This window comes from Paramormyrops kingsleyae, chromosome 19, assembly GCF_048594095.1.
Source record: "Paramormyrops kingsleyae isolate MSU_618 chromosome 19, PKINGS_0.4, whole genome shotgun sequence".
Classification (NCBI taxonomy): Eukaryota; Metazoa; Chordata; class Actinopteri; order Osteoglossiformes; family Mormyridae; genus Paramormyrops; species Paramormyrops kingsleyae.
In genome coordinates, this window is record NC_132815.1 from 28,755,739 (window position 1) to 28,771,251 (window position 15,513).

General features: G+C 38.5%; 1 protein-coding gene across 3 annotated transcripts in view; it reads left to right on the forward strand.

Annotated features, from left to right (window-relative positions):
* LOC111841901 (NLR family CARD domain-containing protein 3-like) overlaps nt 1–15,513 on the forward strand; it is a 79,412-nt gene that overhangs the window by 24,643 nt on the left and 39,256 nt on the right. For 2 of the 3 annotated variants that reach the window (XM_072702714.1, XM_072702716.1), the window contains exon 1: nt 7,677–7,944. The exons of the other annotated variant lie outside the window; for it this stretch is intronic. The gene's annotated coding sequence lies outside the window, so the exon portion shown is untranslated. Of the gene's footprint in view, nt 1–7,676; nt 7,945–15,513 lie in introns of those variants that run through there. 3 annotated transcript variants of the gene reach the window in all.

Genomic DNA, 15,513 nt, shown 5'->3' on the forward strand with positions numbered 1-15,513 from the left:
ATGGATGGATGGATGGGTTCTTTGTTTGATTTTTTGTTTAATTATTTAATGGGCACAGTCAAAAAGAGCGGTTCACTATACATTTCACTGCATGTTGTACCTGTATGACTATGCATGTGAGAAATAAAGAATCTTGAATCTTGAATCACCTTCCTTCACTCTGACTGTTCTCTATATCTGTGTGTGCCAATAGAGGTGAAGTGGGCATACGTGTTATACAGTATAAAACTTGACAAGATTGTAAGCAGAATGCTATGACATAGCTATGAGGAAGGGGCTGACTTACTGATTTATGAATTAAAAGAAAACATGTTTTAGTTTTTTATTGATTAAATAGACAAATGATGACATTGTACAAACATTTTGAATATTTAAAAAAAAAAAAATTCAAATATTTTCCCCTCCTGTTGACAGGCTATCCCCCAGTAATAACTGGGTACTGTACCTTGCTCATGACTGCTACTGGCACAGTGCTTGTCAGCTGCCCACTGCTCCTTCACAGATGGGTCACATGCAGAGGTCACATTTAGTTGTGGTGCACTGTGCTGTGGTGACAAATAATTACTTACTTTAATAATAATAATAATAATAATAAGAAGAGTAGTAAGAATTTGTTAAATACAACTACTAGTACCAACGAATTGTAATTAAGAATATTAATAATATAGGCATACATGCACATATTTTATCATATTTAAAAATAATTAAGTGTATGTCCTCATTTAAAAAGAGAGAAATTCTGCCTGTTTTTGACGTCTGAAGGCGTAAAAAAATATGTCTTTAGCCGTGAAAAATCGACGTGTTAATTTTTTGCATGTGAAAAATCGACGTGTTGATTTTTTGCATGTGAAAAACCGACGTGATCATTTTTTTGCATGTGAAAAACCGACGTGTTGATTTTTTGCATGTAAAAAACCGACGTGTTGATTTTTTGCATGTAAAAAATCGACGTGTTTTTTACGACGTTTTGGCCCCGTTGGCCTTCCATAGGCTTAAAACAACGCATTCTGATCCTGACGCAATGCAATACTGTTAGATGCATTGCGACCTCTCACCCGGCTGCACAAACTGGAACCGCTTCCGTGACGACACACCTTTTGTCATAACGCGTAAAACACGGACCAGGGAAGCAGGCGAACGAAGGCAGGAACGGGGTTAAACAAAAGGGTTTAATGGGAAAATGCAAGGGCATAACAGGGGAAAACACGGCACTACACAAAAATACAACGCACGACACTGCAATGACAGAACTAGGGAAACAAACTCTGACGTGGACTTAAATACACCGTACTAATACAGACAATGAAACACAGGGAATCGACATGAGGTTAACGAGGGGGGGCGTGGCACAGGAGGATCAGCACGATCGGGGTGTGACACCTTTGCCCTTATTGGCTGAAGAGTTTAGTTACACGCATGACGTTTGCATGACGATGCGTAGTGTGCTATTTCTCCCGAATATCACGTAAAGCAGTGAGAACTGGTTTTCAGTTAATTTACCTGGCAAAACAAAGTTTAAATAAATTACATAAATGTTCTAATAGTACACGTAAGTTAGTGGTTTATTTATTGTTAGTTGCTGTAATGTTGCGCTGCTTTATTTGGTTAATCGTCCAGTCTGTGAAGAAGGCATTCAAGTATAAGAATTGCATTTTAGTATGACTCATTTCCTGGCGCGTACAATTTATATTAGGTTCACGGTTCGACTTCTGATATTCAGATCGAGTTCTAGGTCAAACTGGTTTGTTCGACTTTCAAGAAATTCCAGTTCTAGTGAGTTCGAGAACCGAGGTACCACTGTAGTTTGAAACGTACAGTATACACCACAGATGAGGAGCAGACGAGAGGCACCTGGGATCATCCACAAGAGAGGCAGGGTTAAACGAGGAACAGGTGTGGCTCGTTAGCGGCACATCATGGAGAACACAGGGGAAGAAGGCAAGCGGGGTGTGACACCAATTTTTTTTTTTAAACAGGTTGGGTGGAACTGAGTTTCTTTTCAGTTGTATTTATGATGTGCAAAAATTCCAGTCAAATTGTCCGATTTCCACAAACAAGTATTGTTATCCTGGTTGATTATCTATAAACATAATTTTTCCCCTCATAGATGTTTCATTTGGAATAATAAAGACATCAGACACAAAAACAAACGTTTATATGTGGATAAATGGGTCAAAAATTATATTTTATTGGTGAAACATGGCTTAATGAAAATGGCAATTTGTACACATACACACAGTTCATAAATAAGTATGGAAATAGAATGGGCAACTATTACTAATGCTATACCGTCAGGTTTATTGAATTTGTTGCAGGGTTATGATCCTGTTGATGATGATTTTCACAGTATAAATCTTATGGTTGACGGTGTGAACATTAAAGATAAAAGATCCTGTAATAAACTGTTCAGGAAAATGTATCAGGTACATTCAATACCCCAAGCAAATTGATGCATCAGTGAATTTGCTAGTGTCAAATGGAAACTTGTCTGGAATTATAATAATAGATTTTGTGTCACCCATAAAGTGAGGGAGGTGTCTTTCAAGATTCTCCATTTAATTTATCCATCAAACCGGGTATTACAAAGATTTAAAGTTGGAGTTGATGAACACTGTATTTTCTGTAAGTACAGTCTTTTTGTGACCTTTTCAATGATTGTATGTATGTCAATTTTTTTGGTTGGAACATAAGAACATAAGAACATAAGAAATTTACAAACGAGAGGAGGCCATTCGGCCCATCAAGCTCGTTTGGGGAGAACTTAGCTAATAGCTCAGAGTTGTTAAAATCTTATCCAGCTCTGATTTAAAGGAACCCATGGTTTTAGCTTCCACTACAATAGCAGGAAGACTATTCCATACTCTGACTACACGCTGTGTAAAGAAGTGCTTCCTCAAATTTGTTTTAAAATGTTCTCCCGCTAATTTCCACTTATGGCCACGAGTTCTAGTATTTAGACTAATATTGAAATAGTCATTTGGCTGAACAGCATCCAGACCCGTTAGAATCTTATAGACCTGAATCATATCCCCCCTTAGTCTCCTTTGCTCAAGGCTGAACAGATTCAGTTCCGCTAACCTCTCCTCGTAAGACATTCCTCTAAGACCAGGAATCATTCTCGTAGCTCTTCGTTGCACCTTTTCTAAGGCAGCAATGTCCTTCTTGAGGTGTGGTGACCAAACCTCCACACAGTATTCTAGGTGGGGTCTTACCAAGGAATTATATAAGTGTAACATCACCTCCCTTGACTTAAACTCCACACATCTAGAGATATAACCCAACATTCTGTTCGCCTTTTTTATTGCTTCCCCACATTGGCGAGAGTGGGACATGGAAGCATCAACATACATACCGAGATCTTTCTCGTAATCAGCTACCTTTATTTCAGTGGAACCCATAAAATATCTGTACTGTATATTTCTGCTCCCTGCATGGATTACCTTACATTTATCTGTGTTAAATTTCATCTGCCAAGTATCAGCCCATTCGCTAATTAAATCCAGATCCCGTTGAAGCCTCTCTGCTGCTAGATTAGTATCTGCTACCCCGCCCACCTTAGTGTCGTCTGCAAATTTAACAAGTTTACTGTATGTATTCGTGTCAATATCATTAATGTAAATTAGGAACAATAGTGGTCCTAAAATTGAACCCTGCGGTACCCCACTATAAACGGAGGCCCACTGTGACATAGTGCCTCTAATAACTACTCGCTGCTTCCTATCAGTTAGCCAGTTTTTGATCCAAGCTGCCACAGTTCCTAAAATTCCTGCAGCTTTAAGCTTTAACAAGAGCCGTTTGTGGGGGACAACATCAAAGGCTTTCTGGAAATCTAAGTAAATCACATCATAGGCCTTTTTGTGATCAATTTCACTTGTAGCTTCCTCAAAGAATTCAAGCAGATTCGTTAAGCAGGATCTACCTCTCCTAAATCCATGTTGGCTATCCTTTATAATGTTATTTGCATCTAGGTAATCTACCATTTTCACTTGAATTATAGCTTCCATTATTTTTCCAGTAATGCTAGTTAAACTGATTGGCCTATAGTTTGCTGGATTACTTCTATCCCCTTTTTTGAATATGGGTGTTATATTAGCATGCTTCCAATCTGATGGTACCACACCGGCAGATAATGATTTCTGGAATATTAAAGTCAAAGGTTGGCTAATAATATCCCTCATCTCTTTCAAGACTATAGGTAAGATGCCATCAGGCCCCTGCGATTTATTTATTTTGAGTTTAGCTAGGCTTAGTATCACATCAACCTCAGTTATACATATATTGGTCATAGACGATGCTGTATTTGTATTAATTGGTGGCAAGTTACTTGTGTTCTCTATTGTGAACACCCTTGAAAAATAATCATTAAACTCGTTTACCATATCAATTTCGTTATCAATTATAAGGCCCTTACTATCCTGCAAATTAGTGATTTCAGCTTTTAGTGCTCTCTTGGAGTTAAAATATTGGAAGAAACCTTTACTGTCATGCTTAGCCTCCAATGCAATTTTTCTTTCTACATCCCTCTTTGATAGCCTAATGTCATTTTTTAACTCTGCCTGTAGACTTAGATACTCCTGCTTGATTTTGAAATCATTAGTTATTTTCCAGTTGTGGAACAGAGCCCTTTTCCTCCTGACTTTATTCTTAATTTCCTTAGTAAACCACCTTGGTTGTCGTTTCCTAGATTTAGTTTTGCTGGAAACAGGTATGAAGTCCTCTTGCACTTGCAACAATGTGCTTTTGAAAAATTCCCATGCCTCTTCAACTGTTTTGCTATTTAACTCTGTCCAGTTTACAGTTTCTAATTTCCGTCTCATACCATTAAAGTTAGCCTTCCTAACATTGTATACTTTTAATTTAGACTTTGCTCTTCGTACACTAAAATTAACCTCGAATTTAACCATGTTATGATCACTACCGTACAATGGGTCTAAAACCTCTAATTTTCCAATCCTATCCTGGTTATTACAAAAAACGAGATCAAGAAGGGCTTCTCCCCTGGTAGGAGTATTAACAAACTGAGTAAAAAAACAATCCTGTACTAATTCCACCATCTCAAGTTCATTTACAGAAGAGCCAGAGACTGTGTCCCACTGTATCCCAGGTAAATTAAAATCACCCATAACCACCACATCATTTTTATTACTCATAATCCTGATATCATCATATAATATTCTGCTTTCCTCTACAGCTACATTAGGTGCCCTATAACAAACCCCGACAATTAGGCCATTTGAATCTTTAGCATCAAGTTTGATCCATACAGCTTCTGAATTTTTATTTTTATCAGTGAGATCCCTTGCCTGCAAGTTTTCTTTTACGTATACTGCAACACCACCTCCCTTCTTGCCTATCCGGTCTCTACGGAACAACGTATAACCATCCATATTATATTCATCACCATCATTGTCACTCATCCATGTTTCAGTTATTCCTATAATGTCGTAATTGTCTGAAGAAATTAAAGCCTCTAAGTTATTAATTTTGTTTCTAATACTCCTAGCATTCAAATACAGTCCACTAATGGTAGGCCTTTTACAGTGTCTACTTTTAATATTTAATTGGGCTTTCCGTCTCTCCCCACATAAATTCTTAACTGACCTCCCTGCCCCCCCAGTCCCTTTACATTTATTAAATGTGTTTTATGGTCAAATAAAGTGTAATTGGAAAAGAAGGATGTTATTTTCTTTTATGGAAATTTATATGGAACCTTTTTATTTTACATGGGAAATATTTAATTCATAAGTGTAAATGGGCAAAGAAGGAACCAAGGATCCAGGACTTTAACATAAAAATAGAACTTTATGTCCAAACCTTGCATGGATTAAAAAAGAAAAAGCTGTCAAGAAACTGGATGCATATTCAGTCTTTAACTTTCCTTTATGGTTAATTTTCCTCCTTTCTCTATTCTGTGCATAACCCCCCGTCTGTATCATGCTGTATCTTGTTTGTAGCTTTGTAAGTGTGTTCAAATGAGAACATTTGCCTGACGGCCATGATGCGTACGCGTATGCGTTGTGACCGTGTGCTTCCGTGTTTGATACCAAGCAATTACGTTTTGTCTTAAAATGAAAGTGATTAAAAGCTGGAGTCGCCATTGTGTCAAACACGTAAGATTCTGGAGCGATAAAACGATATTTTATCGTTAGTAAAGATTATAATTATGTAAGAGTATATAAAGTCGGCAGACACAATTAATAATGCAACGACTTTATATTGCATTTATTGTGTTAAGACGGTCGAGGCTGAAGTTGTCTCGCAGCTCCTTATTCGGATTTTCCGGTCCACCTTAAATGCTCCGCAGCCGAATGCAATGACGAGTTCGCGCCTGTACTCAGAACTTCATTTGACTTTCGATTAGTGTTACTGTACCTGAGCACGTTTCGGACTAGAACAAACTCCATGGAACAAAGGACTTAAATGCTCTAATGCAAACACTTACACAAATAAAATACTGTGCCCAAATGGAAATTCACTTAAGCATGATAGAAAATGACATATGAAAATAATATGACATAATTCTATTTATTTTTAACCATTAAAAGGTATGTTGTGCCTTTATATTTGCATTGCTTGTCATTGCTTGACCATATTCAAGCAAAGGTCCAAGGGCCTAAACATTTTCATTACAGAATATTATATCTTAACAAAAATATGACTTCTTAAAAGGTTAACATTATGGGATGATTTCCAGGCAGGGGCCCATGAATTTAAAGGGTTTGGGTCACTAAAAATTCACTTCGGTATGATGTCTAGATTTCTAGAAAATAGTCTACATTTCTTGAAAACTTAAGATGGAAAAATATCTGCAACCTTTCATACAAACACCTCCTCACAAATAAAGTATGGGAAAATCCTTTCAGACTCATGCATTGGTATTATCCCGCAAGTCATTATCTTATATTTAAGTACATAAGTTATATTCCCAGGTGGATTTGAAGGTGAAAACAGCTTTGAGCCAGGCAGGAATCAAGTTATATACTGTCATCCAAAAGTGAGTTTTCACTGGTTCAAACTAACCTTTTGAACTCCTGCCTAGAAATCATTAAATAATGACAACCAATGTGTATGTGAGCTATAGTCCCAGATGGATTTGATGGTGAAAATACCTTTAGTTCCTGCCTGATATTTATCCAAAAATGTCACCAAATGTGAATATGACTAACGTTCCCCGTGAAGGTCAAAACATCTTTGGACCAATCTGTTTACAAGGGAAATTACTTTCAGACATCATTTTGTCCATGGATTTTGGGCTATGCATCAAAAGAAATCACATCAATTTGTGATGTCATACAGAAATGACGATAATAAAAATGCACATAAAAAACATGGTCTATGGTGTTTAAGGTTAAAGAATATTTTTGTTCTTCTACAGAATAAGGCATAGAGACAGACAGGGATAATTCAGAATTGTGAGTGGAAAAACTTTGCGTTTTCTCTTTTTCTAATAAAGCACACACATACTATTACTGGGAATGCGGAGATATGTACTTTGCTCCAAGTGGTACAAGTCAGCCGAAGCGCGTGAAGTTAATCCGAATCGAAAGCCAAATTAAATTTTGAAGGTAAACCTCGGTAAATGACCCCCTCCCCCCTCCTACAGGTGCAAATGCGTCATTGCATTCGGCCACTGAGCATTTAAGGTGGACCGGGAAATCCGAATGAGGAGCTGCGAATAAGGAGCCAACTTCAGTCGCGTATAAGGCGGATACCGCAGCAAACCGAAATAGGAAATCTTGGAGTTCGCATCACACAAGCTAATCAAATGTCTGTAATGGAAATATAGAATAAAATTGCCATTACTTGAGATTGCGAAGTGAGAGCTTCTGACAGTTCGGAGAAAGCGGAGAGGATTATTGTACTGTAAAGTTTTCAATTAATGTCCTTTAAAGTTGTCGTTAGATTAGGACTGAATTTCTGAAGTCATTCTTTTAATATCTAGCGGTAAGTCCATCATGATTTTGTAAAACTAACAGGAGCATGTTTACGTTAATTGCCTAGTTATGCATTTGAAACGTTAGGTGTGTATAACACAGCGTGCTCCTGCGTCTCGTGTGTGTTTGCGTGTTTGGGCCTGCGGAGCATGACATCGTTAAGCTGGCGTCGAGCTCGGCTAGGATCGGGCATAAAATTCACGGACTCTAATTGCAAGAAGTAATAGTTGCAGAATATTGAAATGTCGAATGTAAAGCGAATTAACGCGGTTTTATACAGTGATTTAAATCACTCAATGTACGCAGAATTGTGAGTTCACCATATACCGTGTTGCCTTAACATGGCGTGTATGGGAAACTACAAATATAGTATAAACTTTATTATAATATTTTGAAGCGACAATAGGTTCTTAACAGAAGGCAAAAGTTGGCTGCGTCTGTGAACGGAAGGTAACGGATGTTTCGGGAAATTGTTTCCCTGTGTTCCTGCCTCAGGGTACGGAGCTGAAGTTGGTTGGCAGTTTCTTATTTGCAAAATAAGATAAGAAGTTGATTTGTTACATCGGTGTTAACTGCATTGGAGTTTGTGCGCGTTCACATGAATGGAGCACGTTCGGCAGCGCAAGACACCGTTTGACTCATGGCGTGATCTCCATATTTCACGGAGGAAGACTGCATGCTAATTATGCAGGGTTATGAGGAGCTTATATCAACACTGCAAAGAAAGTCCAATACCACTACAGCAAACAAAAGCAGGCAGGCTTGTTGACAACGTATTACTGACCGAGTAAATGCATAAGTACATTTTCATATTCATAAAACGTGGTCTAAAATATCTCACGACCGAGTATTAGACTATGAAGTGTTCTCCGAAAAGAATTGAAATACTTTCAATAAATACGTACAGAGGATAACAGATGCGACGCAATTCAGAAGTCACCTATTATTTGCTGTTAGTAAATGTAATGCTCCCTAATGTTCCAATACTGTGATGGTACTCATAATGTAAACCTAATGTTAACAATAACTTAACTGATCCGATTTCAAATGCAATAGTAGTGGAAAGCGTACGTGGCAGCAAGTCAAGATGAAATATAAAAACATCATGTCAAGTGGAGGGCTATGTATTTATATTTCTACTCATTATGAAAGATTTGTTGTGTCTAGCCTCCACTTAATAGTGTGTTTCTATGTTTTACAGCTAATAATAAAAAGGTGTCTGTTCATATTACACTTAATAGAAGGTGAGCCATTGTTTAACAAACAAATTATTTAGAACAAGACAAAACAGAAGCATATGTGTAGTGAGAAAATGACTAGGAACCTGTCACCGCAGTTAAGTTAGCCTGATATTCTGGCTTTAATAACTTTTAACGGAAGGTGGGGCGTTTTTAATGACAGAATTGTGATGTCCGGTACACAGACAACGAGCACGTCGATTATTTTTGCGCTTCAAACCATTTTGTGATTTGTGCCAAATCGTGTTAATAGCTAATATAATAGGTCCTTTCAGCTGTAATGACATGGTGGTTCAGCATTTTGGGCTCATGGCGACTGTTGCACACCCCCTTTGTTTCCCACAATTTTAATTAATTTTTGAATGTTCGAATGTATCCATATAATGTGCAATGGGACAATACATGAATGGGTTAATAACGTTAAAACTAGACAAGACAGGCACATCTAGTGAAGTGTGCTTTGATCAACAGGGAACAATGCACACCCCTTGGGTTTTCAGAATAACTTTCTATGTAACAGTTATTAATTAATACATTGTATGCATATTATATGCCATTGCTCCATTTCATACATATTGACAGAGAGAGCCCCTCACGATTCGTGCGCCAGTGTCGTACGGATCATCCAGGTACGCCCGCATTGTCTTCAGAGAAATTGTAGTCGGAGGGGCAGTGCTTATATAGGGCTGCCTTACACAGACTTACTCAGACTCGACTTAACCAAGAACAAAAACTGCTCGGAGCAGGTTTGAGACTTAGCGTAAATTGCTATAGCAGCACCCCCCACACCTATCATTCTTTCTTTACATCCAAGCCCAAAGTAATTTGTGTAGTATAAATAAGGAATAAATATGAGTAATTGGTGTAAGTTTGGTGCATGTAGGATTTTCCCAGCCAGAGTTAGACAGGGGAGGCATTCTGTGGCAAGGCGGCCTGCTATAAAATGCCCCCCCCCCCCCCCCAGAGTTTTTTCCTTATGGCCCAGCCCAAAGTAATTCATACAGCATAAATAAGGGATAAATATGAGTAACTAGTGCAAGTTTGGTGCATGTAGCATTTTCCCAGCCAGAGTTAGACAGGGGGGGTTACGTTACGGATACGTGGGTGGTTGTTGTTTCATTTTTAACTTTTATTTTTATTTTTTTCTTGGTCTGCGTGAGTACTTGTCTGTCCTTGTTAATTGACGTAGGTTGTAGACGTAGAAAAGGGTGTACACAATTCAGAGGCAGCATCACGGTGTCTAACCGCTTTCAGGTGTTTCCAGCTTTAGAGCCGGAAGAGCCTGGGGAGGCAGGTGGGCCCTTGGGCACCAAGGAGCCGCCTACCCCCTGGTGGAGGGAGGTTGTGGTAGTAGGGGATTCAATTATCAGAGGTGTAGATAGTTATGTGTGCACCTGTGATAGAGGGTCCCGTACGGTGTCTTGCCTGCCTGGTGCCCAGGTAGGGGACCTTCCGAATTGGTGGACAGGCTTTTGGCCCCAGCCGGGGTGGAGCCAGTGGTCATGGTGCATGTTGGCACCAATGACATAGGAAAGGGCAGGAGGGCTGTTCTGCAGGATAAATTTATAGAAGTCGCGAATAAGCTTAGAAGCAGAACATCCACGGTGGTATTCTCTGGAATACTTCCTGTGCCACGTGCAAGCCAGGCTAAGTTAGCTGAGATAAGGGGATTAAATGCGTGGCTAAAATGGTGGTGTAGGAAAGAGGGGTTCAGGTTTATGGGGCACTGGAAGACCTTCTGGAACAGGTGGGACCTGCTCAAGCCGGACGGGTTGCATCTGAACCAGAGGGGAACCAGTGTATTGGGGAGGCGTATGTGTAGAGTAGTTGAGGAATGTTTAAGCTAGGGACTGGGGGGGCAGGGAGGTTACGAATTTATGTGGGGAGAGACGGAAAGCCCAAATAAATATTAAAAGTAGACACTGTAAAAGGCCTAACATTTGTGGTCTGTATTTAAATGCTAGGAGTATTAGAAACAAAATTAATGATTTAGAGGCTTTAATTTAATCGGACACTTACGACATTATAGGAATAACTGAAACATGGATGAGTGACAATGATGGTGAAGAATATAATATGGATGGTTATACGTTGTTCCGTAGAGACCGGATAGGCAAGAAGGAAGGTGGTGTTGCAGTATACGTAAAAGAAAACTTGGAGGCAAGGGAGCTCACTGATAATAATAAGAGTACAGAAACTGTATGGATAAAACTTGATGCTAAAAACTCAAATGGCCTAATTGTCGGGGTTTGTTATGGAGCACCTAATGTAGCTGCAGAGGAAAGCAGAATGTTATATGATGATATCAGGATTATGAGTAATAAAAATGATGTGGTGATTATGGGTGATTTTAATTTACCTGGGATACAGTGGGACAGTCTTTGGCTCTTCTGTAAATGAACTTGAGATGGTGGTATTAGTACAGGATTGTTTTTTTACTCAGTTTGTTAATACCCATACCAGGGGAGAAGCCCTTCTTGATCTTGTTTTCTCTAATAACCAGGATAGGATTGGAAAATTAGAGGTTTTAGAACCATTGGACGGTAGTGATCATAACATGGTTAAATTCTAGGTTAATTTTTGTGTCCGAAGATCAAAGTCGAAATTAAAAGTATACAATGTTAGGAAGGCTAACTTTCATGGTATGAGACTGAAAGTAGAAAAAAGCTGAAAATCACTCATTTGCAGGATAGTAAGGGCCTTATAATTGAAAATGAAATTGATATAGTAAATGAGTTTAATGATTATTTTTCACGGGTGTTCACAGTAGAGAACAAGTAACTTACCACCATTTAGTATGAATACAGCATTGTCTATGACCAATATATGTATAACTGAGGCTGATGTGGTACTAAGCCTAGCTAAACTCAAAATAAATAAATCACCGGGCCCTGATGGCATCTTACCTATAGTTTTAAAAGAGATGAGGGATATTATTAGCCAACCTTTAACTTCAATATTCCAGAAATCGTTATCTGTGGATGTGGTACCTTCAGATTGGAAGCATGCTAATATAACACCCATATTCAAAAAAGGGGATAGAAGTAATCTAGCAAACTATAGGCTAATCTGTTTAACTAGCCTTACTGGAAAAAAATGGAAGCTATAATCCAAGTGAAAATGGTAGATTACCTGGATGCAAATAACATTCTGAGAGATAGCCAACATGGATTTAGGAGAGGTAGATCCTATTTAATGAATTTACTTGAGTTCTTTGAGGAAGCTACAAGTGAAATTGATCACAAAAAGGCCTATGGTGTGATCTACTTAAATTTCCAGAAGGCCTTTGATGTTGTCCCCCACAAACAGCTCTTGCTAAAACTCAAAGCTGCAGGGATTTTAGGAACTGTGGCAGCTTGGATCGAAAACTGGTTCACTGACAGGAAGCAGTGAGTAGTTATTAGAGGCACAATGTCACAGTGGGCCTGCGTTCATAGCAGAGCATGTGAGCGGAGCGGTGCGGGCGGAATTCGGTCAGTGCGCGGAGCGGTTTTTTAATTAAGGCTGGAGCGGTCGCTCTGTCTTGCTCCAATTTTGCTCCGATACCGCTCACACTACAATTCTGAGGCGTGCCTAAATCTACCCAGAATTCATCTGTACAATTATCAAGACTGTTACACAAATTGGAACGAGATGGAATTCGCAAAGTATTTCACAAAGGAAACTGATAAATCATACAAGTGTACTATTCTTATCAAACGTGTGACAATAATGTACAGCAAGAACAACAATGTGGTGAAACTGTTTCAGTGAGTAAAGATTCACTTTGGAATCACTTTTCTCAGAAACATGAGTGTGCTACCCGAACAGGCGGAAGCCAGAGCAAAACGCGAGCAAGTTTTATATGGTTGTAGCATATCAAGTCTATAAAGTAAAGTATAAAAGCCTATAAAGTAAATATTGGTAATCAAATAAATTTGTTTTGTCATTCAAAGTAGGTCTAATAGGATTTTTTAAATTTCATGTAACGCTGTCAGTGAAATTGCATTTTATAGAGACGCAGCAGCAGCATCAACAGAAAAAAATTGAGGAATTTAAAATGTGGATGCTTAGCCTGTATATTTTTTAGGCTATTAAGCCCACTGATTCCTTTATTTTTAAGCCTATTTTTGTGTGGAATGCCATTGCCAAACCTCTCCGTTGTTGCCTATATGTTGCTTGAAAATAAATATTTTCTGTTCTGACTGGCAATGTTGCAGTTGCTCATATTTCTTTATGATATAAGGCTTCGGTTTAAGGTGACATTTGATAGGCATGCAGATTATTTGTCCCTCTTTTAAGTTGGAGCGAGCAGGGAGCAATTTGACTGGAGCGGGATGAAATTTTAGTGGAGCGAGGAGCTGTGTTGAGCGGAGCGGCTTAGTGCGAATTAGAGTGGAGGAGCGGGCAGAGCCAACAGCTTCGTGAGCGAGGAGCGGAAATTCTCACCGCTCCACTCCGCTCACACGCTCTGGTTCATAGTGGGGTACCGCAGGGTTCAATTTTAGGACCACTACTGTTCCTAATTTATATTAATGATATTGACACCAATACATACAGTAAACTGGTTAAATTTGCAGACGACACCAAGGTGGGTGGTGTAGCAGATACTGATCTAACAGCAGAGAGGCTACAATGGGATCTGGATTTAATTAGCGACTGGGCTGATAGCTGCCAGATGAAGTTTAACACAGACAAATGTAAGGTATTCCATGCGGGGAGCAGAAATATAAAGTACAGATATTTTATGGGTTTCACTGGAATAAAGGTAGCTGATTACGAGAAAGATCTCTTTGTGTATGTTGATGCTTCCATGTCCCACTCTCGCCAGTGTGGGGAAGCAATAAAAAAGGCCAATAGAATGTTTGGTTATATCTGTAGGTGTGTGGAGTTTAAGTCAATGGAGGTGATGCTACAATTATATAATTCCTTGGTAAGACCCCACCTAGAATGTTGTGTGCAGGTTTGGTCACCATACCTTAAGAAGGATATTGCTGCCTTAGAAAAGGTGCAACGGAGGGCTACGAGAATGATTCCTGGTCTTAGAGGAATGTCTTATGAGAAGAGGTTAGCTGAGCTGAATCTGTTTAGCCTTGAGCAAAGGAGACTGAGGGGGGACATGATCCAGGTCTATAAGATTCTAACAGGTCTGGATGCTGTTCAGCCAAATGGCTGTTTCAATATTAGTTTAAATACTAGAACTCGTTGCCATAAGTGGAAATTAGCGGGAGAACATTTTAAAACAAATTTGAGGAAGCACTTCTTTACACAGTGTGTGGTTAGAGTATGGAATAGTCTTCCTGCTAGTGTAGTGGAAGCTAAAACCCTGGGTTCCTTTTAAATCAGAGCTAGACAAGATTTTAACAACTCTGAGCTATCAGTTAAGTTCTCCCCAAACGAGCTTGATGGGCCGAATGGCCTCCTCTCGTTTGTAAATTTCTTATGTTCTTATGTAATCAGTAATTTGTGATAGTTGGCAGGTTTCCTAGTGCATGAAGTCCATGCCCTTCTTAAACACTGTAATCTGTTATGGTTTCACATTCACACTGGAGCCATGTCTGAAAATTACTGCTAATGTTTACTAGGTCACTAGGGGATAGATAAACGGATAGACTTTGCTGTTTTGCTCCCATTCCCACACGACACCATAATGATTCTGATGGCTGCTCTAACAGCCACACAGTATTTAAGCTTACAATCCCAGTTTAACTCAATGCACTGTAATTTCTTTAGATATGTTTGTTTTTTGTTTATTTGCAGTACTTATTAATCAATGCATTGTCATTTATTGTTAGTATTTACTTTATTCTGTTTGTTTATTGATGCTCTTGCTTAGAGGTGACCGATATTGAATTTTACCGATACCGATAGCTAGGCTGGTCCGTACTTGCCGATAACCGATTAATTAACCGATAGTTTTTAAAATGGATACTGGATTTAAAAAAAAAAACTAAATTAAAAACACAACACTACATGTAAAATAGTACTAAACTTTATTACAAAAACCAAACAAAAAAACAGTACTGAATCATGAAAATGTGCTATATGAAATAAATATGAATATATTAATAAATATTGAGGTAAATTAAAGACATGCTTTCAAACTGAAAGAAAAAGTAACACTCCAAATAAATAAATAAAAAGTTACATACAAAATGAATTATAATAATAATTATATAATATTATAATTATATATAATATTAATTGTATAAATGTATATTATATGTGTAGTCTCCCACTATATTTGCTTCTATTTTGAAAACTTTTTTCTCTCTCCATAGGCAGAGGTTGACCAAACTGTTTGTGTAATCTGTTAACAACGCTCATTATATACCCGTCTTTTTAGGCAAGAACCAGATAAT